Genomic DNA, 22,466 nt, shown 5'->3' on the forward strand with positions numbered 1-22,466 from the left:
TCTTTCTTTCTTTCTTTCTTTCTTTCTTTCTTTCTTTCTTTCTTTCTCCTTTTCCATTCATGTTCCCTAAGATTTTCAGTTGGGTTTGTTTTGTTTTGTTTTTATTCACTTTACATCCTTATTGTATCCCCATCCCACTGGTCCCACCCTCCCTTCCTCTTTTCCTCAGAAAAGGGGAGCTCCCTTTCCTGTCTACTCCTGCTCATCAAATTGTATCAGGACTGAGAGTGTCCTCTTCCCCTCTGGCCTAGGAAGTTAGTTTGGGAGAGTTTCTTAACCTCTTAGAACTTCTGTGTTTCTCTACTGTAGAGTGAAGGTGCTACTGCTTCCTTCCCAGGCCTTCTCACCATTCTGGATAGCATACACAGGAAGCTGAGGCAGAGGGAAGCCATCAATAGCTCAGAGCTTCATTTTCACTGCCTCTCCAGAGCTACTCAAAAATAAGAAACATGCACATATCCCCCCCCCAAGAAGAAAAAAAAAAACAACATTCCTAGTACACAGGGTATCATTCATGACTATTTCACAAACTTTGGAAGTCAAGTGTCTGGGGTCATAGGGCTGGTGATCAAGAAACCTAACATGTGTCTTTTAACAGCATCCCAAATTCTAGGACTCACCCAAGAACCAGCTCATAGTAGCCTGGCCAACCAAAGCAGTGACCATCATGCTGCTGCCCTCTAGCCATCTCCATCCTAACTCCCCACTTAATTTCTCACTACTTCAATACATCTACAATATGGGAAGGAAGTCATCAAGTCAAACAAACCCTCTTTTGTCAGAGCAGGGTAGAATTCTTACCTTAAAATAGATAGGTAAACAGATAGACAGACTGACAGACATATAGATAGATCTTATATTAAAGATAGAAGATAGATAGATAGATAGATAGATAGATAGATAGATAGATAGATAGACAGAGCTGCAAGGAACTAAGAAAAAAATGCATCTTCGTGACTTCTGAAGCCTAAGAAAATTAATTATCCACAGTCTACAGCACAGAGAGGCCCACCTAACCCTGAACAGAAACCAGCACAGCCATCCTAAAGCCACCAGATACCTAGCAACATGGTAATTTTGGCAAGGTACCTATCAATCAAAGCCTAACCTGGAGGAGCTGACCAGGCATAAGCTGCAAAGGAATAAAAAACTAGGATCTGCAAAGCATGAAGTCAGTTTCCTAGGCCTCCAGGCACTGCCTGGAGGACCCAAGGCTTTTCAGAGGTCTTTCGTGGAAAGCACTAGCCTTCAGGCCTAGGTGATCCATGACCCCTTTTATCTGAACAATGACAAGAACCACAGGGGAGCACTCTAGACTGAGAAAGCCTGGCTCACTCAGCCCTTTGTAGCTACCCTCCTGCTCAGCCTCTCCTTCCTCCTGCCCATGTATGCCAGGATGAGTCAGACACACCCACGTGGACCCTATTCTGGACTTAGCTCACTGGCCCAGTTTGGTGGCTTCTACTGAGGGACCAGAGCCTGTGTCAGACAAGCAATGTCCTCACTGCCAAATTCAGGGAGGATTCCGCCGCAACAGTTCTATTCCTGCAGGAAGGTGTCAAGCCATGCAACTGTTCTGACAGAGACACACCATACACACACCCTAACTGCCTTTGCCCACCCTCCAGCAAGCAACCACCCACCACCAAGTAGCAGCCCACATGATAGGGATATGTTGCCTCCACCCCAGCACCAGACTGTCCTGTGATTGGTTTAAATAGAGACATGTGTCCTAGGCTGGTCTGAATGAAATAAAGTCCAAGACTTTTGATTCAGTAGCAAGAGGAAAAAGCATTTTCTGTGAAGGTAAGAGGTTCTATGATGAGTTCCTTGACTACAATGAGCAAAGCCAGCCTGGGACACTGGCCAGATCCAGGGACCATCAGTGAAACATCTACCATTCCCTGAGAGAACCTTTGCTACGCCACCTCAAACTCTCCCCATCACCCTCAGTGGGGGTTAAAGATCCTCTTGGTACTTGGGGGAATTCCATGGTTTTTGCTTTGTTTTGGTTTTGTTTTTTTCTTTCTGTCATCCCTGGCCATCTTCAATTCCACCTCATTGGTGAACCCTTCCTCGTCTCCACCCATGGCAAGAAGTCATCACCCCTTTCATGAAAACCTCAGTGTTCCTTATCTATCAAGGTCCTTTAAAGTGATGGCGTGTGGCCACGTGGGCTTCCTCTGAAGAGGGAGGGAAGTATCTTCTTTACACCTAGCATTCCACACTCTGCCCTGTGCAAAGGAAGCACCTGTCAGATATTGTGACACTAAGCTTGTGGAAGTCCTCACTGTGCCACCTTGCTCCATGAGTTGCAATGGCATGTTCTTTCGTGCACGCACACTCCTCCCAGTTGGGGGTGGAACTTCAGACATGCACAGAGTGATGGCACAATCAAATCTGTATCCCCAAACTCAAGCAAGGCCCTCCAGCCCTCTTGGGTAGTTCAGACTACTTGGGTCATACCCAGCCTCCATCTGCCTGTGCACCTTTCTTTCACCCAGCAACCCAGGCTCCAGCTCAGCCACCAGCCTGTGCCCCCTGGAGCAGACCATCTAAATGGTCCTGGCCCTCACCTCTACACTGAAACAAGCACAGTACAGAAACTCTAGGGCCCCCTACTCTCTCAGGAGCCAAATGCCATGTAAGAGAACAGGATTTCACCTCTCCAAACAGTTCATTCAGAAAAAGCCAGATTATAACTCTAAAGAATAGGAAAACATTCTCTTCACCCTCTGAGCTTTCTTCTGCCTCTCGCTCATTTTCCTGAGCAAAAAGAACACATTTTTTTTTTCTCTCAAGGAGGTGCCAAGGACAGAGGCGCTCAGCAGGCTTCCCCTCCTTCTTAAGATAAGACCTGAGATGGCAGCATTTGCCAACCGCCTCATTACACCCCAAATCTAAATCTGGAAGCTCAGAGACATGAGCGGCTGTTGTGGGACCATGTTCGTGATGCATCTCTGGGTGAAAAACCAGGCTAGTGTGACAACTTCCAAACTGTGATTTCAGTGCCTGGCAGAGAGTGGGTGCTCAATTAGTACTTGTTAAATGAGTGAATGAACGTCTTTAAAAACAAAATAACATGTCCAGGATTGCAGATGCTTAGAAATTAGGCCAGAAAAGCAGATACCAGAATTCCCTCAGCAGTTGTCTGTCTGGAGAGGAAACCTGCCAGTTGCCTCTTTCCTTTTGTTTTGGGGGTTTTCTAAATGTTCTGTAACACATACGTATTATTTTGTAGTAAGAAAATCAAGTCATTTTTATAAGCATTAAATGTTAGGAAGATAATAACCCTACACATGCAAAAGAAATAAGTGACTAGCATGTACATTCCAAAAGCCACCCCAGCGGCCTTCATGCTTCCCACTCTCCTGCCTCTTCTCAGAGAAGGTGGTCTGCCTTCTCTTCCCTATCTAGATCTCAGGAATCTGGAGGGCCAAACTGTTGCTTTCAAACATTCCTCTTATCCGTATCAGAACCCAGTACAAAGATGGTCCCATCTCTTTACCCACCAGGCTAGCAGAAAGCTAGCCTGGCCAATCCCAACTTTGCTCCTGGCCAGAATTAGCCTCTAGAAGAAGGTACAGTCAGGATGTGAAAGAGCCTTCATTCCATGGGGCATCTTGATCTGCTCTAAGTTACGGAAACAGCATGGAAGAAACAAATCGCATGTCCTGGAAAACTTGCAGAATTCCATATTTTACCAATGCTCCTTTCTCCTTCAACATCTTCCTGTCCATCTCTCTTGGTTCTGACCCAAGGTCAGAATCTAAAGATCTGTACTTTATCTCCCCTCCACTCCCATCTCTTTAGTGTAGGTCAACTGGAGGCTGGCTAGAGGACCACACAACTAAAGAGCGTCAACCCTGTCAGGAGGGCACATGAAGGGAAAGCCCCGGTGGCACCTTCATGAGAGGAGAATTGCAAACGAAAAGCAACTCAGGTATTAGCAACAGGCAGGGATGAAAGGTGAGCTGGAAGCAGACACCAGACCAAAAGCTGTCACCTGAGCTCATGACACAGGCTATGGGCTCCTGGGCCAACCAACTCAGAAGGTGGGACCTGATGGTTGTTACTAGAAGGAAGAGTAGACACTCCTCTGAGGGCAGAGGGAGCCTTGTTTTATGAAGCCTTTGTTTTAGCATCCCTCAGTGTCCCTAAAGAAATAGGTCTGTAGATCCAGATGTACAGATCCAGATCCCCTGCCTCCAAACCTTCTGTGATTAACCACTCAAAGAGCATGCTGCAGGCAGCTCAACAGGCAGGCTCAGAGGGCGAGCGTCTCAGAATGACATCATATTTTGGCCCAAAACTAAGAGACCAGGAGCCAAACTCCAAGCAGCCCTGAACTCCCAGTTGCTCCCTCTCTGACTGATGCAGCACCTCCCAAGACCCAGTTCTATCCCTTAAAATAAAGAGCTAGAATATCTATTTTTTTTCTGGTCCTCAGGGAGGGGGATTTTGGCAAGAGAATTTAGTAATATGTTTCCCACAAAGGCCGGCATCCAAGAGCTCTGAGTAGATAGGAGAATCAGTACATTCTTCTCTCCTGTTTTTTAATGTTTGATTTTGGGAGGAGGCATAGATTTTCTTTTTTTTTAAATATCTGTAGGGTCTCTTTGTGTAGTCCCAACTGGCCTCTAGCACATCTTCGTCCATGCAGACCTCAGAACGGTGATTCTCCTGCCTCCCTCCCCCTCACAGGTGTGTCTCACCCTGACCAGCACATTTGTCATTTTCATTGGCAAAACTGTAAGTGTTTATTATCATGTCCAACCTGGTGTTGGAAGTCTATCCACCCTGTAGAATGTTTACACATAGCTAGTCAAGATAACAAGCAACTCCTCCTTGTTTTGTGGTGTGAATATCTTTTCTCCACTCCATAGTCTTCGGCATCACATACTTAAACTTATTACTCCTGTCTCTGAAGCATCATCTCCTGCTTTAGTGTCTCTGTTCTATTTCTTTTTTTTTTTTTAACCTTCATCCTTCCTTCGGTTCTCGACATAATGCAAATTCTCAGATCCTCCTTCCCCTGCAGAGGGATAGGAGAAGCAAGCTTCATTTTTTTAACTCTGTTCTGGGTGACCCTCTAGGCCACAGTTTCCCCTTCTATAACAAGACAACCATAATAATGTGTCCCCCCCCCATCCGAGATTCACTAAGAGGGTGAGGTGAGGCGGTGCATGGGAAGTCCTTATGCAGTACTTGCCTGCCCAAAGTGGTGCCTGATATGTTCTATCTGTTGTCTCTCTTGGTGCCAGCATCCTGAATTAGATCTCCATCATTCTCAGAGCCCCCGGTTCCTTCAGAACACTCATCACAATGCGTAATTATATTTTTGTGTTGTCTAGTCGCCATTCCACCCAAGCTGAAATTCTAGGAGGGATAAACCAAATGCCTCTCACAATTATGGCTGCATTCCCAGAACCTGGTACAGTGCCTGGATGTAGTAGATGTTTAATAAATTTCTGTTGGATGAACAAATGAATGGGGAAAAAAATGAATAGAATGCTAACACGGGCATGGATAATCGCCACGGTCCCTTCCAGCTCTGAAAGGTTCCAACTACTCTCTACTTTTTGACAGCTTTTGGAAGAAAAGCTTAAAATGAGTCCCAGAGAAGCTGTTTTACTGATCCCTGGGGGAAACCCCAGGATGGCTGCTGCTGACAGGCTTTTCAACACTCAACTTGCTTCAAGAGTTACTCTTTTTTTTTTTTTTAAGCCAGAGAGGGAGTTTACTGAGTCCCCAAGATGGGATCAGTTCCCCACCTCCCCCGTGCTGTTGTGAAACAAGGCACTTCAGTAGACACAGGGACCCAGTCAAGGCAAATGAACCTCCTCATGGCAGCAAGGGGGCCAAACCTCACAGCTCAACAGATGACCGTGGCAGTTAGCATCCTCCCTTTTCTTGCACTCTGGGGGCAGAAAGAGGACTCTTCCTGTATCCTGAATCAAAGGATTTCAGGCTGGCCTGAAAATTACAACCTTTCCTTTCCCCAGACAGTGCCTAGTTTACAGGCAGCTTTCAGCACGCACCTCAGATGAGCAGGTAGAGTTGGAGGACATTGTGTCAAAGATGCCTGGAGATTTGATGAACACCAACGTCTGAAAGCTATTCTCCTAGTAACAAAGCAGATGGTGGGCGTAAGTGCTGCCCCCTTGGGCACTGTGGATGTCCAGCAAGTCCCTGCTCACTCTTCCCTCACGGCAGAGGGAAGAGGCCGCTCCAGCCACTAACTACGTGTACAAGAGTCTCTCCAGAGCCCCTGGTGTGGAAGCCGGGGGTGCTTTGAATGTGGTGCACAGGTCTTGCCCCTAAAACTTCTAACTAAATTGCTGTGGAATTTAGCTCTGGAATTGAGCTTGGAATCTTAAGACAGTAGCCCTAGCAGAGGCCAAACTTGAGAATTACAGTGCTAATGTACATTTACAACTTAGATCAACAATAACACATATACACCCCCTCACACACACACACACACACAAGCACGTCTTCATCCAATCAGAGATCTGGCCTGAGAGGTGGGCTCAGATGTGGATCCATGCTGTAACACTGATATTCCTGGGTCCATAATCTGGCCAGTGGGCCCATCTTACAATCTCCAAGTCTTTGTTTTTTTATAAGTTATAGTCAACTTGCTGGGCCACAATCCATGTTCTTACCATATAGTAAAAAGTAATGAAATCCAAAGTTATCTTCATCAAAATTTTATCCCAGCTCTATCATTTACCAGCTCTGCAACTTCAGGCAAGGGGAACCTTCCTCATTTATATGGTGGAGATAGTGTGACCTGATACGTACTCACCAAATTCTCCTACCCTGTGTGCAAAGCACTTAATGCAGTTGCTGGCACACAGTGAGAGCTCAGACCGTCCAAGTCAATGAAAAAATATCAAATGCTTTTATTTGTTGCTATTGAATGCCTTCCCCCCCCCTTAAAGGGGTTTAGACAGTTTGGCGGCTACTCTGACAACCACAGATTGTTTTAACTCTTCTACCAGCCTTCACTTCTGCGTGTGTGCATGCTGTATAAGTGTGTTCAGGTGGGTATATGAGGTGCCGTTGTGTGGGTATGTGTATACACGTGCACTTGGAAACCAGAGGTTGATGCTGAGTGTCCTCCTCAATGATTCTGCACCTTGTTCCTTGAGACAGGGTCTCTCACCGAATCTAGACTCACCAACTGACTTGACTGGATGGCCGAAGAGCTCCATAGGTCTGCCTGGCTCTGTCTCCAGCACTCGGATTACAAAAGATACTATGAAACCAGCATCCTCAAGTAAACACTGGGGATCAAACTCAAATGCTTATGTCGCCACGGCAAGTGCTTTACCAAGCCATTTCTGTAGCCCCTAGAACGCCTTCTTTGGTTGAAACTTTGACCCTGAATTTGTTATATCTCTGAGGCTGGGTTTTCTCATCTCCAGAGTGGAGTTACAGAAAGTATCTACCCTACATTTGCGTAAATGAACACTGTGCTAACTCTTACCGAATATCAAGAGCAAAACCTGGCAGGCCCCGCCTCCATAAGTTAAAAGTGCTGAGAAAAGTAGAAAATAATGGTACCTCTTCCTTGGGTCAATGTCCCACAGAGAGCCTGATAACCAAAGTAGAAAAGATGCATGCCTCTCAAAGGCTCTTAGAGTGATAGCATTTATACACTGGGAGCCAGAAGGCTGCCCCAGCACCCCTTCACCCTCTTGGGGTGATCCTGAAGAATGCTGACTCCAGCATGAGGCCCTTCTCGCCACTTCCCAATCCGCCTCACTCCATTTAGCTCCGGCAATCCAATTCCCTTTCCTCTACCCGGAAATCGATGTTTAATTAACACATTATTGGAAAAATAAACACAGTCTTCAATGCGACTGCAATGAAGCTAATGCAGCTCAGCTTGGGGGCTGCAGAGGGCCCCCTCTGTCAGTGAAGCACTTCTAGTCCCTCCTTCTCAACCGAGAAAAAGTTCTCTTTTTCTCCCTGGGGTCCACCATCCTGGGAAATCCCAGTCTCTTCCCTCTTGGCTCCTCTCTTCCTGTCTCTGGGGAACAGCCTGCAGTCCGTTTTTGCCTTTGCCCTACAAGGCAGAGGAGTGGAGGATTAGCTTGTTGTCAGTGGATAGATTATTGTTCTTTGGGAAGAGGGGGAACTCCTGGGCACTCCTTCTGTGACACCTCCTTTTCTGCAAACTCAATCAATGCTCATTCAAACCTAAGGTCAGCAGCAGCTCTCTTGCCCCACCCAGCTGGGGTAAGGGAAAGGAGACCAGTAGTGGCTGACCAAAATGATGGCCCTAAAGGCTCGGCCTAGACATTGCGAGCTGACATAAAGATTTCTCTCAGGAATATTTCCTCTTCCAGTTATCAATAAAGATGCCCCCTCTTTTCCACAGTCCCATGGAGAGTACAGAGCAAGATCTCTGGGTTGAGACCCAAACTTGGAACTGCTATTTCTTGCTGACAGTCTTAAATATGCTAGCTGGTCTCTCCAACCAGCATCTTCCTTATCAAATAAGGATGCTACCCATCTAATGAAACAGCAGAAGAGGCAGGTGCTAGACAACTGTCTCTTTGGCAGACTCTCACAGTGAGGGTCAGGCCTAAATACAGCACCATGGAGAGCACCATGCCTCCATTTCTCCCCACCTGTAAGGCTCTGGATCACAATGCAAAGCAAAGGTGGGTTTCAGGTTCTCTATCTTCAGTCCACCATCTGCCACTTCAATCCACCTAACTCCCTCCTCAGATGGGTGTTGAAGTAAAGAGGGTCCCTGAGACATGGGAGACAGACTTCCAAAGTGCCATTTAAAAAAAAAAAAATCTAGAAGCAGCTCTACTTCTGGATAGCAGCCCCACCCACTTTCTTTTAATCCTAGTTCCTCAGACCAACACCAACTTCTTAAGCATATCCCAGAGTGTAAGACATCTCCCAGAATCAAGCCCACAGATGGGGTGTGCCGTAGTGGTTAAGACCAAACAAAGGCTTCAAAGCCAGACATGCCACTCCCTACCTCATAGCCTCGGGTGTGTTACCTAATATTTTTTGGCCTCTGCTACTTTTTTGGCTAGGTAGAGAATAGAACTGTTCCTCTCCTACAGGGTGGTCAGAAGACTTAGTGAGCCAAGAAGATAAGATGTGCTTAGCACATATGGTACACAGTCAAGAAGCAAGTGTTATCATTAGTTCCAGTAAGACTACTTGGGATAGTAGGTGGAGATTCAGTAATGGTGGGACTGGTTAGAAGACTCAAGTCTTAATTCTTTATAAATTTAGGGCAACTGGAAGTATCACTAGAGAAGGGCTCTCTTCTTGGCTCCCTTCTTGAGATAAAATTGGATCTCTGACTCTAGCATACCCCCTTCCTTCCTCTGTCCCATTAAGAGAAACTGGGTGATGCCATCTCAAAGAAGAATGACCATACATTTTATCATCCAAACCAGGACACTGTTGAAACTCAATAATTAGACTAGGACATAGTCCTGAACAGGAGCTGTCAACAAACCAGGGCATTCGTTTACAGCATCTCAAAGTCACACAGAAATGACCAGATGTCAAGTTTCAAGGTGCTGGCCAAGGATAACCCTTTCCTGATTCTGAGGCTCCATCCTGCTCTATCTTCCTCGCCCAAACAAACAAATGCATTCCTGGCTAGAATCTCTGACTCCTATTCAGGTCATTCATCTCTCTAACCCACATTCAACGTCATTCATCTCTAATCCCCATTTAGGGCCATTCACCTCTAATTCCTATTCAGTGTCATTCACCCCTAACCCCCAATCAAGGTCATCCATCTCTGAATCCCGTTTCCAGTCATTCAAGTCCAACCTTAAGGTAGAGCAGAGAAACCTGGTAAAAGACCTTCACACACATCTGACACCATCAGTATCTCCAACCAGCCTCTCAGCACAGAAATGAAGCATTCAGTGCGTAGGCCTAATACATCCTTAAGAATCAAGAGCTAACATACTGGGAGAGCCTAGCAGCACCTCAGTTCCAGGCTGCCGGGATGCAGACATAGGCTATTTGCATCATGGAACCCCCATAACACTTAGACCCAGCACTGATGGGCAGGGCGGCGTGGACAGTGTGCACACCGAACACCCCCCAACACACACTGGAGACACTTCTTCCAATACCTTCAAAAGACAGCCTTAACTTACGCTCTGGCTTTAGCAACCTGGAAATAAAGCTCACCAGGAACCTTCTAGTCTTAGAACCCTGAAACACCATCCAGAATTTCTTTAGTTCTACAAACATTTTGCTTGCTCTCCTCCAAGGCACACCTGCCACACCCTCTCACCAAGACCCCACTCCCCAATGAATGAAGAAGACCAACAGACAGACAGAAGGGCCGTAACAACAGCATCCAGGAAACCTGGATGCTAGCATTGTCCATACCAGTGTTATATATTATGTCAATAAGCCATTCCATCTCTAAGCCCCACTTTCCTCTTCTGTACTTGAGGGCACTGAAAGAGGAGATGACTTATTTCTCTTTTCCTTCTAACAGTATGCTATGATGCTCATGAGAATAGGCTCTGAAATAAGACAGATCTGAGTTCAAGCCCTTGATCTGTCATTTTATCAGATTACTTTAGTAATGTCTGTGCCTTCTTCTCTGTCAACAAAAGGAAATAATACTAGTATGCTGCTTTGAATTATGTGGAGGGTTAAATGAGATACTATATAAAGAAAAAATCTTGGGTCTGAAGATAGCTCACAATAAGTACCACGTTTGTACTCCTGTGAGGGTGAGGATGATGAGGGAGCATGAGGGGGGCAGAGTGACTCTGAGCCAGTGAGAGAAAAAAAAAAAAGCTTTCTACTGAACTCAGGAAGTTCACGCTTGATAACTCCTCTATCAGATCTAGATTTGCAGGCAGAACTAAGACAGTTCTGAGCAAAGTTCAGCTTTCCCAGAAAGCAATATGTTAGACGAAGACAACTCCATCCCCAAACCCATACGGTTCTTTCTTCCAATAAGCAGATGTTTGTTAAACCACTGTGTACAGAGGAATGTCCTCAGCACTGGGAATATGGATAAAAATAAAGTCCCTGACCTCACAAAGCTTGCATTCTATGGGTAGAAACGAAATACGGTCTCAACATATAACAAAATGCTCAGTAATGATTAACTCATTAAAACTAAAGACAGTATACTGGGCAGGAATACCACAAGAATATTAAAGGGGACTATTTTAGAAAGCGGGTCAAGAAAGGCCTCTCTGAGGAGGTGTCATTTGGGCCGTGACCTGCAGGAAGGGACGGATTACTGGGACCACAGCCTTTGCCCCAAGTGTGGCAGCACAGCCACCTGTGGCTGGCCCAGATACACAGCTGCACTTGCCTTGTCCGCAGAGAAGCCACAGCTAGCCCACAGATCAGTGCTGCAGCGCAACTGGCTCATCCACAGAAAGAGCATACTGAGGGCGATGGGGCCTGGCCACAACTAGGACAGTCTTATTTCCAGGTGGCAAGCTTGGGAAGGGTTGCTTGCCTGTTTTGCAACTCTCCCATCTATACCTGAGAGGCTGTACAAGGAGAGCACAGCCTGAGATCCCCAGAGCAGGCCCTTTTCTGGGTTTGCCACAGTAATCTACCTCCGAGGCATCCGACTCCCCAACTCTCCCCTTTCCCAGGCAATGACGTAACTCTTTCTCCCTAACTCCTCAAGGTCAGATCCAGGAAGAGAGAACAACACGGGAGAGACAGGACAATCCACATTTTGCTTTAAGGATTTCTTTTTTAATGTTTTCTAATCTCACTTATAATTGCTAATAACATCGTGACACACCTCTAGCTGAAGAAGAAGAAGAAGAAGGAGAAAATGGCGTCTGGTAGTGAAAGCAGCTGAAGCCAGAGAAAACACAGGGCTCTAGCTGATGGCCAAAGGCAGTTTCGGCTCTTGCAGGCTGCAGCTTCCAATAAGGCCGCACCACCCAAGACATGGCTGATGTCTACTGGAAAAACGAGGCCCTCCTCTGAGCTCAGCCCAGCACTCTGGGGAGGTACCAGGGAAAACCCTTCATTTTACCCACCTTGTCCCTCCTCCGGCTCCAGTTTGCAGCCACCCACCCATCACCCTTGAGCTCACCCACCCACAGTCTTGTTTGGTGGACCGGGGATCACACTTAAGGCTTCCTGCTGGAGTTGCAAGCAGCTTCTTCCCCCTACCCACTTTTCTGCTTCCTTAAAGACTCTATTCCCCCTCTCCCCTGCTAAATGCCCCCGATTTGGCATTCCTTCCCCTGTAGTACCCCACCTCCCCAGTAGACACAATCCAGCACGCACAGCCACCCAGCACAAAAAGTCAGGCAGCCTCCTATCTGAACCACACACGTACAGGGTCGACAATCCCATGTCATCCAATCAGAGGCACACCACTGTCTGGAAAAACACAAACACCATTCTAGCCCCCATATAAAAGGCAACACAAAGGCCACCAAGAATTTCCAAGACCTTGCATCGTCTATAAAGTGGAGAGCTAGGTAGGACAAAGACATCGCTCGATCTTCCCAACAAACCACAACAAGCCTCGGGGACATTCTGCAGTGCCCTCTGGCTTGACACAGTCCACTGATCAGAGGTGTGTGTGTGTGTGTGTTGGTGTGTGTGAGAGCGCGTAGCCATGTGCATGGGGGTGGGGGCTACGCCTATTCTCCAGGCATCAACTTCCCCAGAGGTAATCCAGTCCAGACCCTGCTTTCCCCTGCAACCTCCCTTCAGTGTGCCGCAAACATAGATTTCATGGATGGTTAAATTGGATCATTATCACCGAGTGCTTATTTGGCCCAAAAAAAAAAAAAAAAATCATTAGAAATCATCTACCCACCTCCTCATGAGATATCCACCCCCAACAACATACTAATCCCATGAACTGTGACACACAACAGCATTTAGGAAAGAATAATAGCAATAGAGCAAAACAGCAGCGGTAGCAAGAAGAAGAGGCTATAGCATTCCTGTGTTCCCCTGCGTGAAAATGGGCAGAGGGGCCATGGCTAGAGGTGGCAGTGGGGGAAGAAGCAAAGGCAACAAAAAGGACCAAATGCAATCAAGCCCTTGGTCGCCTGCGAGTGTGAGAGAATGTGTGTGCAAAAGCGTGTGCCGTTGCGTGTGTGGATGTGCCGACTTAGCCCTCCTATCAGAAGGCTGCATCCGTGTGGCATGTAGGAAAGGCCATCGCACCACTGTTGTGTTGCAAAAGACAAAAAAAAAAAAAAAAAAGAGCCGCATAGTCATCAGAATCAAAATTTTCTTTTTCATGGAGATGGAAAGGACTGAAGGAAAGGGGGGGCTGGGTAGAGGGTAGAGGGGACAGTGCATAGAAATGGAAGATAAGACCATGGCAGGATTGTGGGAGGATGGAGGGGGAAATTGGTGAAGGAGTGGACAAAACCGCACGCACACAGAGACACAAACGCACACACAATACCCAAACACCAACCCCACCGCCTACACTGTTCGTCCAAGGCTGACAACCCGGCCCCATCTCTCCGCTGCTTCTCAGAGAACCCAAAGCTGGTGCTGATGGATTTGTGTATCTCAGTTTTGCAGCAGTGGGCTAATTACAACCAAGCCCCCTCACCAAATTAACCCCTCCCCTCCCTCCCTCTCTCTCTTTCTCTCTCTCTCTCTCTTTCTCTAAAAGGCCAATTGAAGAATAATGTGTTTTTAGAGATAATGGATTTTTTTTTTTTGAGGAGCGAGAGAAAGGGGGGGATACAGGACAGAAATTCTGCAAATCGGTGACTTCCAACCTCACCTCTATGTCCCCTCACGTCCCCATTCACTGGAGCATCTCATCTACCATTCCCCGACCATTCCCTTGTCCCCCACCATCCAAAAGAAAAGACCTTCCTACCATGCACATCGACAAACACACCAACCGCCACCCAATCTCAGTAGCCGATCTCAAAACCCCAAGCATCAATCCACCTCGATACATCCCTTCCTTATATAAGCAGCAACCATCAACATAGGAACGCAGCATTAAAAAGAAAGCAACAAAAACAGAGGCCGTCCCCCCCACCAGTCCCCCAGTTATTAATAATAGGGAGCTACCAGAGAAGCAAAGACGTAGTAGTCTCTCAAAATCTAGAATTCCTTTGATTCTTGGTCTCGCTTCTTAAGAAGCAATTTTGAAAAAATTATTATTTCATTAGAAAGGACCAGAAAGCTCCAGAAAAAGGGCATTTGCACAGTCCAGTTGTTTAAAAAAAAAAAATGTTTTTTAACCCAGCCCTGTTGCTCACTAATAGCGAACTTCCAGTGTCCAGCATTTTCCCCCTTCTCCCAAAAGGAAGATTGGCCTGAAGGGTGAACCCAGAGCTGCAAAAAATGGGCCAAGAACCCTTACTCCATTTCCCCAATAACAACAACAAAAAAAAAAAAAAAAAAATCAAACAATAGGGATACAGCTGCACGACCAGCACCCATCTGAAATATCGTTTACCCCGATACGACTTGGGCAGATTAAGCCTGAAGATTAAGAAAGAAAAATACCAGCTTTGCCTGGCTTCTCCCACCATCCTTTAGACACGTACCCAGCAGCCCTTAGGTAAACTTGCCCATCATAGCCGGCGGGACCATTGTAACTTGAAAGGCGATGCTGAAGCCCTTGAACGATGAAGGAAGGCTCTACCCAGAGCAGCACATTAGGGAAGGGACGGTTCCTCAGGCTCCCCTGACTAACCTCCAGGTGCCCCCAGATAGACTATCCCAGCACCCAAGTCACCCAGCATGCTGGCAGTTCAAATTTCCTTCAAACCCTTCATCACAAAGACAGACGGTCATCTGACCCCTGAAACTACACCGTCCTCCAGGTGTGACAAGGAGTGCCCCCCCTCTCTTGGGGCTATCCTCTAGACTTAGGGCAGAAAAAAATAATTCAGAATGTTGGGATGGATCGGGGTGGCAAATGAAACACTCTCTCCCCAAAGCGGGAACAGCTGGAAAAAGCGGGGAGAAGACAGTTTCTATTCTACCTACTCTATGCGGTCCAACAGGATCACTCTATCCTAGACTAGCTCTCCACGATCTCTGACCTTTGCATTAAAATAATAATAATTACTGTAATACAAAATAAAGACTAAGGAAGAGAAAACCTACCCTGCCTAAACGCAATAATAATTTGCAAAATGTATACATATACAATTTTCTCATCACACAGTTCTTCTGGGCGAAATCAAAAGAAGGATGCATTTAATGCAGGGAGGGAGCAATTAATTTTTTTTTTAACAAGTACTCACAAGATAAGTCACCTGCAAGGCAGCAGAGCCCATAGGTTGGTATTACATCACTAGCTCAGTGAGGAATGGGGGCTGGGGGACAGATTTTTCTTTTCATTGTCATCAGTACAATGTTTCTAGAGTAGTTAAGTTTTGTGGTTAGGAAAGAGAGAGGGAAAGAGCCCAAACTCTGGATACAACAGGAAGCTTTGAAAAAACAATACGTCGAACCAGGCTTTAAGGTCACTCGGAGCTTGCAAAACCCACAGTGCTTACACAGAGTGGAAGTTTTCAGACAAGCTTGCTACTAAATCATTAATATAAACAAATGGAAGGCGAAGGAGGAAGATTTCCCTTGTAACTGATCCAAAGAGAAGAGCACACACACACACACACACACACACACACACACACAGCACACAAACCTTTTCACCTCTTGAGGGTGCCACCTTCCCAAGACAGCAGTGGTCCAAACTGAAATTTTACTTAAGAATGACCTTTCCACACCCCCTTCAATAAAACCACACATAAGTGTATACACACACACACACACACACACACACACACACACTCCATGTATAACTCGGTTTCTTAACACCTAAGGGAAATCCCTGTCTCCATCCTGTTTTGTCTTCTTGTAATTCTCAAAGTCTCTTCTCCAGGAAAAGAGAGAAAGTGGCTTCAAAATGTCAAGGGGGGAAAAAAAGTACCAACCTAAACGGAAGTGATAGACACGCATCATTTTGGATTAATAATCCAATCAAATAGGAGAAAGTCTTTTAAAAAAAAAAAAACAAATAAGTAAGTAAAAGAAGAGGAAGAGTATAATAAATCTAAAACATTTTCTGACTTTCCTAACGTCTGGAGCAAAACGACCCAACTTCCAGGAGAAACCGAAGTGAAAGAAGAGGAGTTGAAAAGCCATTCCCGTGGTCTGTCGTATTCCTCAAATCCAGCGTTTAAAGAGGAAAGAATGAAAGAAGAATCTAGGTTGGTCGCTCCCAGAAGAAAACTTCTACCCTCTCAGGTGCAGCCTCTTCCCGGAATGGACAAACCCTGGAGTCGCGTTTCGCCTCCTGCCTGCCTGCCTTTTCCCCAGAATCTTACCTCTGGCTCGAACCGAAGAGTTGGGTATCTGTCAGTTTGGTGTTTAATCAACTGAGTTTGCTGGGTGTTTCCTCCTTGGAAAGATTCAAATCCCAGAATCTTTCTGACTCCTTTTCCTTTTTCTTTCTTTCTCTTTCTCTCTTTTTCTGTCTCTGGGAGGGAGTGGCAGGGAAGAAGAGAGGACGCTGGAGATGCTAAAAGCAGGTCCCGTGTGCCTGGAGCTGCGGGCGGCCGTGTAAGGGGAGGACACGCTGCCTCTCCCTCTCTCGGTGAGTTGCATGCGAGAGGAGATGTGTAGGGCTGCGCTCTGAGCCTGAGACTGCCGGAGGAGCCCAGGAATTTCACGCACTCCAGAACTGGCCCCTCCCTCTCCCACACAGACCCCAGCATTTAAAGAGACAGCTTAGACTGTCTGGCTCTGGGCTTCGCCTCCTTCCTGGGTGTTTTGCAGAAAGCTGAGAAGGAGCAGTCTGCAGCCCCTCATCGAGTAAGACCTGGTCTCTGGAGTATCATTCGCCCCTCATCCAAGCCTGAGAGAAGAGTTCCTCTCCAAAACTAGAGCAAGAATCCAAATAATTTTTTTTTTTAAATAAAAAAGAAGAAAGAAAAAGAAATCCTCACACTCCTGTACCCTCCTAGGACTGTTCACTGCTGACTAAAGAAGCAGCTAGAATGCTAACCCTAAAGTGAGCCTCAGTTTCTCACTTTTCCTTATAAAATCAGGGCAATGTTTGAGTGTCTGGTGGAGGTCAGGGCTGTAACTAGGACAGGAATCCATTCCTTCAACAAACATCTCTCTGACAGTTGGCTCAAGATGAGACACAAGGGGAGGTGGCTGGGGAAGTGGAAATGAAGGCGACAAATTATACGTCCATTCAGAGGGCCCTTGCTGAGGAAAACAGGCCCCATAGTGTGGCTGAGTCCATCCCAGGGCAGCTGAAAGCTGAAGGATATAGAGACAGGGTTCAAGCACTAGTGGGCCAGAAGGATGTGCTTACCCCTGATTGGTACCCAGACCGCAGTGTCGAGGCATTTCCACAACCCTCCAAAACTCTCAGAAATCCATCACCAACTTTGATAGATTAGTGTGGGCATTTCCCAAGTCAAGTCTAAACAAGTGATGACAGTTGATAGCAACAAACAAACAAACAAAAAAAAAAAAAGCTTCTTTTCGGTATCAGACCTTGATGCTCATAGCAAGGAAACATCCCCAAGTCCTTTCTACTCCTGCCCATTTTTTACAGGGATATATTTGTGCACCATTGTTCTCTTGGCCAACACCAACGGTCAATAATAGTCACTAACAGCTGCCAAACACTTGCCATGGGCCAGCCTATTTTTTAGCTCACTGAGACCAGTACTAACTGGAGTCTATCTTGAGTTTTACAAATGTTCCCCAAGGCCATCGAGGCAGAAGTAGCTGACGAGAAATTTAAAATCAGGTCTACGCAAATCCAGAGGTAGGCCTCCTACGCTTCCCTTCCCAGGATGGCCTCCCTCACACCTGTGCCCTTTGCAGCACAATCTCACCTCTGCCAGCTTCATTGCTGTGTGTCCCAAGCATCATGCTCACAAGATATCACATGGGTTTGTCAAGGTCCCTGGGCCCAGTAAATCTTCAACCCATTGGACAGAGGCAGAGGTGCACTCATGTAAGTACAGGAATGTAAAAAGAATAGGGTAAAGGACACTCAATGGGACTGTCAATAATGAACAGCTATTCGAATCTGGAGACAGGGCATTTTAAAACGAGCTTGCTAAACTAGTTGCACTTGGGCTAAGCATAAATGATCACAAACAATGCCAAAGTTGTTAGTGTATGGTAAAGTATGTTTGGCTTTGCAGATCATAATCTTTTTTTTTCTGCATGTGTGTGCTTGTGTGCATGCCTGATTGTGTGTATGTGTGTGTTTCACATCCTTCAATAGCCCCATGCATCCAACATACATGGAAACGCAAAAAATTATGTCTCCATGAATTAATCTTATACACAGCTTTTCATCTCCGTCTGTTTACTGTAGACCTGAACTGTCCTGGCTCCACACCTGTGTCCACTTTAGCAAGCCTTCTTCAAGGCCTGAGCATCTTATTTGTTCCCAGAATGTACCAGGAAAATTCAGAAGATGTAACCTATCAGGAAAAGGCCCAAGGGATGTGAAGGCAAAAGCCTAAAGCAGAAGGCTTGGAGAGACAAGTCAGTCAATAAAGTATTTGCCAGGCAAGCATGAGGGCCTGAGTTCCCCAGCACCCATGTAGAAAGCTGAATGCTGAAGCTGAACTAGGGAGATAGAGACAAATGTGTCACTAAGACACATCTGCCAGCAAGGCTGGCCAAGTCAGAAGCTCCAGCTCCCAGTGAGACACTCGTCTCAATAAACAAAGTGTGCGCTGCTGGAGAGAGGGCTCTGCTGAAAGAGTGCTTCCTGCTCTTAGAGAACCCAAGACAGACTTCACTTCCTGGTACCCACACTGGGCAAACTCGAAACTGCTTTATGACTTCAGCTCTAGGGCTCTAGGGCATTGTCTAACCTCTTCATACACCTGTCATACACTCACACAGACATGCACATGCATACATTCATACATACAGAAAACATGTTGATAAAAAATAATAAGGCATAGAATGATTAAAGAAGACACCAACCTCTAACCCACACATACACACACACACACACACACACACACACACACACGAACAAGAACATGTACATGCACATTCATGAAAGAGAGGGAGGGAGGGAGGAGGGGGAGAGAGAGAAGCATCATGGCTAAGCACCTATAATAGTAAATAGCCTAAAGGCATCCATCATCAAGAATTTCCATTGCTATTGTCAGAGCAGAATTTAAGTTAGCAGTAACCAACCAGATGAACTGGGCCTTGCACGACCAACTGTCTTGACCCTACTAGCACAACGCAGTTAACAAGCCTGCTCTCTAGAGTTATTACCACCTTCCCAGTACTAAGGGAGGCATGTGGCAGGCACTAACAGAGCATCTCATTTAACCCTTGTGCAAGCTGGTTTTACTGCATCTTTCACTGAAGATTGTACAATGCACATTTTTAAATAAGACTGTGCATGTAAAATCAGGATTCTGGATAAGCAGACTTCGTGTCTGCTGTCCTGCTCTATCACTCTCTCCCATATTTCCTTGAGACAAGGTCTCTCACTGAATTGGGAGCCATAAAACTCCAGAGAACTACTGTCTCCCCACGCAGCATTAAGATTGTAGTCTCTTGTGACCACACTCAGTTGCTTAAAGTAAGTGCTGGGCATTTGAACCGAGGTCCTCATGCTTACGTTGCAAATGCTATTACCCTCTGATACATCTTCCCAGATCCTCTTTTGCAAAGTTTCTAACTTTCACTTACAGATTTTTCCAATTATCTTTGCAACATGATTGTAAGCGTCAATGACTTCATTTGGAGCTTTGGTGTTTTGTTTCGTTATTTCTTCATTTGTTTACTTGCTGGCTTGTTTGAGACATGATCTGGGGTAGCCCAAGCTAGCCTCAAATTTGCTAAGACAGCCTGGAACTTTTGCTTCTCCTGCTGCCTCCTCTACCTCCTACTTCCAGGATTATAGCTATCTAATGCCATGCACTTATACATAACTACAAATTGAACCCAAGGCTTTGTGCATATTAAACACACACCCTACCAATTGAGTTGTATGTCCTGGCTAAATGGGTTCTACTTTCTGTTTTCCTATCCTTCTACTCTAAACAACCCTACAACTCTCAAAAACTTCTTATATCAAGATCCAGCCACTAGGAATGGCATTAAACAGCTCTTCCAATCCCTTAGGCAGGACCTTAATAGATCCAAGTTCTCCAGTCCCCCAATCTTCTCTACTGCATTGATCTGAAGTCACTAACATCCCCACATGCCCTTCTCCTGAGTAGGTTTCAAGCATATCCCCCAAGGTTATTAGGCCAAAGCATTTTTCCCAGAGTCCCTTGCAAACATTCCTTGTGCTCTTTTTGCTCTTACATCCCAAGGGCTGTGCTGCATTGCTGGCCTGCTGGAGTTGGTTTGGCTTTTTGTCTTCTATGTTATGATGACTCCCATATTATTAATAAGTGACTTCTTATTAATTAGCTTTATTAGACATTCACTGTGCATGACAGATAGTGCCATAAGAGGGACCTAGCATTTTTTTGAAGGAGGGGACTTGCACTAAAAAAGTCCAATTATAGGACACAGAGACAGCAGGCAGTCGCGGGGAGACAACAGTAAGGCTTCCAAAATTCTAAAAAGGCAGGACCTAATCTGGACAGCCATGTCTGGCAGAGGAAGGAAAAGAGCAGGTGAATGAAAGATTTGTCTCTGTGTAGGTACCAGCCATGGGAATGGGGAGGGGAGAGCTTCGAAGTTCAGGCTGTGAGGAGGTCAGCTCCCAGGGACTGTTTCCAATTCCAAGAATCCTGCTTATCCCATGGAACAAAAGAGTCTTGGGGCTTGCAGCCAATACAAGCCTCCCAGTCATCTCCCTGAATTCATCAGCCTTTGCCAGCTAAGAGGAACCATCAGCAAAGGACTATGGTCTCCAGCCTGGGGGAGATCCAGGTAGGAAGCCGGATGCTCGCTCTGCAGCCACATCTTTCTCCTCCAGCAGCCCAAGGCAGGAAACTTGTCTAGATTGATGATAACAGAAAACCTAACCAAAAAGGAACTTTTTAAGGAAAAAAAAAATACTGAGGAGGAAACTATTTTCTACCACTCAAATCATTTTCAAAGCAATTCTAAAATTTCCTGCTTAGGGATCAAATTTTAACATGGTCCAGGAATATTCAAAGTGTTTAATGGGCTTGAATGTTTGAGTGGCAGAGATTTACCCAATGATACTGATGGTTTCTTTCAAACTGTCATCATTTCCTCCCATCAGTTGTGTGAGTTCTCTGTCTTAAATTTCATTCCTCCTCTCAGAGCACAAGAGAGGTTAGGAGAGCATAGCTACTCCTGAGTGGTGAGAAGTCAGTACCTAGGTCTCAGAATAAACACCCAAAGGAGATGCTCGCCAATGCCAGACTCTGAAGGATGGGACTGAGCTCCACCCACAAGCCAGCTACAAGACCTTCTCTGAAAGGAGGGGTAATAATAACACTGACTCTACAGGGAAGCCTTTGGGATGGAATAAACCAATATCTGTGAAACACTCGGTTGATGTCACAATGGAAAGGCTGCTCTTAGTACTTGTTAAATATGACAAACTTTCCCATGGTGGTGACTCCCAGAAATCTCTTCCTAATTTTTCCTTATAGTGATGTTAATAACCTACTGCTTCTGGAATATCTCAGGATCACAGACAAGAAAAAAATGTCACCTCTGCTGTCATTCTTCACAACCCTCCTTGTAGAGTTCAATCAGAGCCAATACTGATGCCTTTAGTTCTTTATCCAAGTTACACTTTTCTTACCCCTCCCCCACTGGATGGAACCCAAACCATCCTCTCCCATCTACACAACACCACACCCAACAAAGGTTCAGGGAGGAAAGGTCAGGGGCTTTTCAGAGCCCACAGCACATCCCAGCTGTATCCCCATGCTCCTGGCCCACACACCAAAACTATTTTTAAATAATATACTTTGCTTGGTTGTGGGCTTAAAAAAAAATCCTCCTCAGGATTCAAGCTCAAGATGGAATGATTGCCAAATGCTAACAGCTTTTTGAACAGGACGTAGTTAAAAATATGTCTGAAATGGTTTTAACTCAAACTCAAAAAATAGCCTAACTAGCTAGGGAGCCTTATCATATCACAGGCAGTGGGGTGTGGGGAAGTGAAAAAGAAAGAGGGATTCCCTTCAGAGGGGACCACAACAAACCTCACCACAGGGACTCAGGAGGGATGCTGGGTTTGATTCCCCACACAAGTAATACCCTCTGAAAGCACAGACGGGAACTCCAGGGAAAAGAATGAACAACACCAGCGGGTTCATTGCCATCAGATGCTCCTGATGAACCTCGGAGCGTGGCTTCTTTAACCCATAAAGCCCCAAAGTGGCCACTGCAACACCACAGTGGCCTACTACATGTTTGTAGTCTAGGATATCAGCTCCCACCCCAGGGAGTCACTGAACGAGAATCTCCATGTCAATGAGATGATCACAGGGTTCAAATTCAAGTTCAAG

General features: G+C 45.9%; 1 protein-coding gene across 1 annotated transcript in view; it reads right to left on the reverse strand.

The window, feature by feature from the left end:
• Nrxn3 (neurexin 3) overlaps positions 1-16,562 on the reverse strand; it is a 1,537,891-nt gene extending 1,521,329 nt beyond the window's left edge. The window contains exon 1 of the mRNA XM_055593211.1: positions 16,338-16,562. The gene's annotated coding sequence lies outside the window, so the exon portion shown is untranslated. The remainder of the gene's footprint in view (positions 1-16,337) is intronic.
• Between the last annotated feature and the right edge of the window lie 5,904 nt (positions 16,563-22,466).

The sequence above is a fragment of the Psammomys obesus genome, unplaced genomic scaffold (assembly GCF_907164565.1).
Source record: "Psammomys obesus unplaced genomic scaffold, mPsaObe1.curated_primary_1811, whole genome shotgun sequence".
Lineage (NCBI taxonomy): Eukaryota > Metazoa > Chordata > Mammalia > Rodentia > Muridae > Psammomys > Psammomys obesus.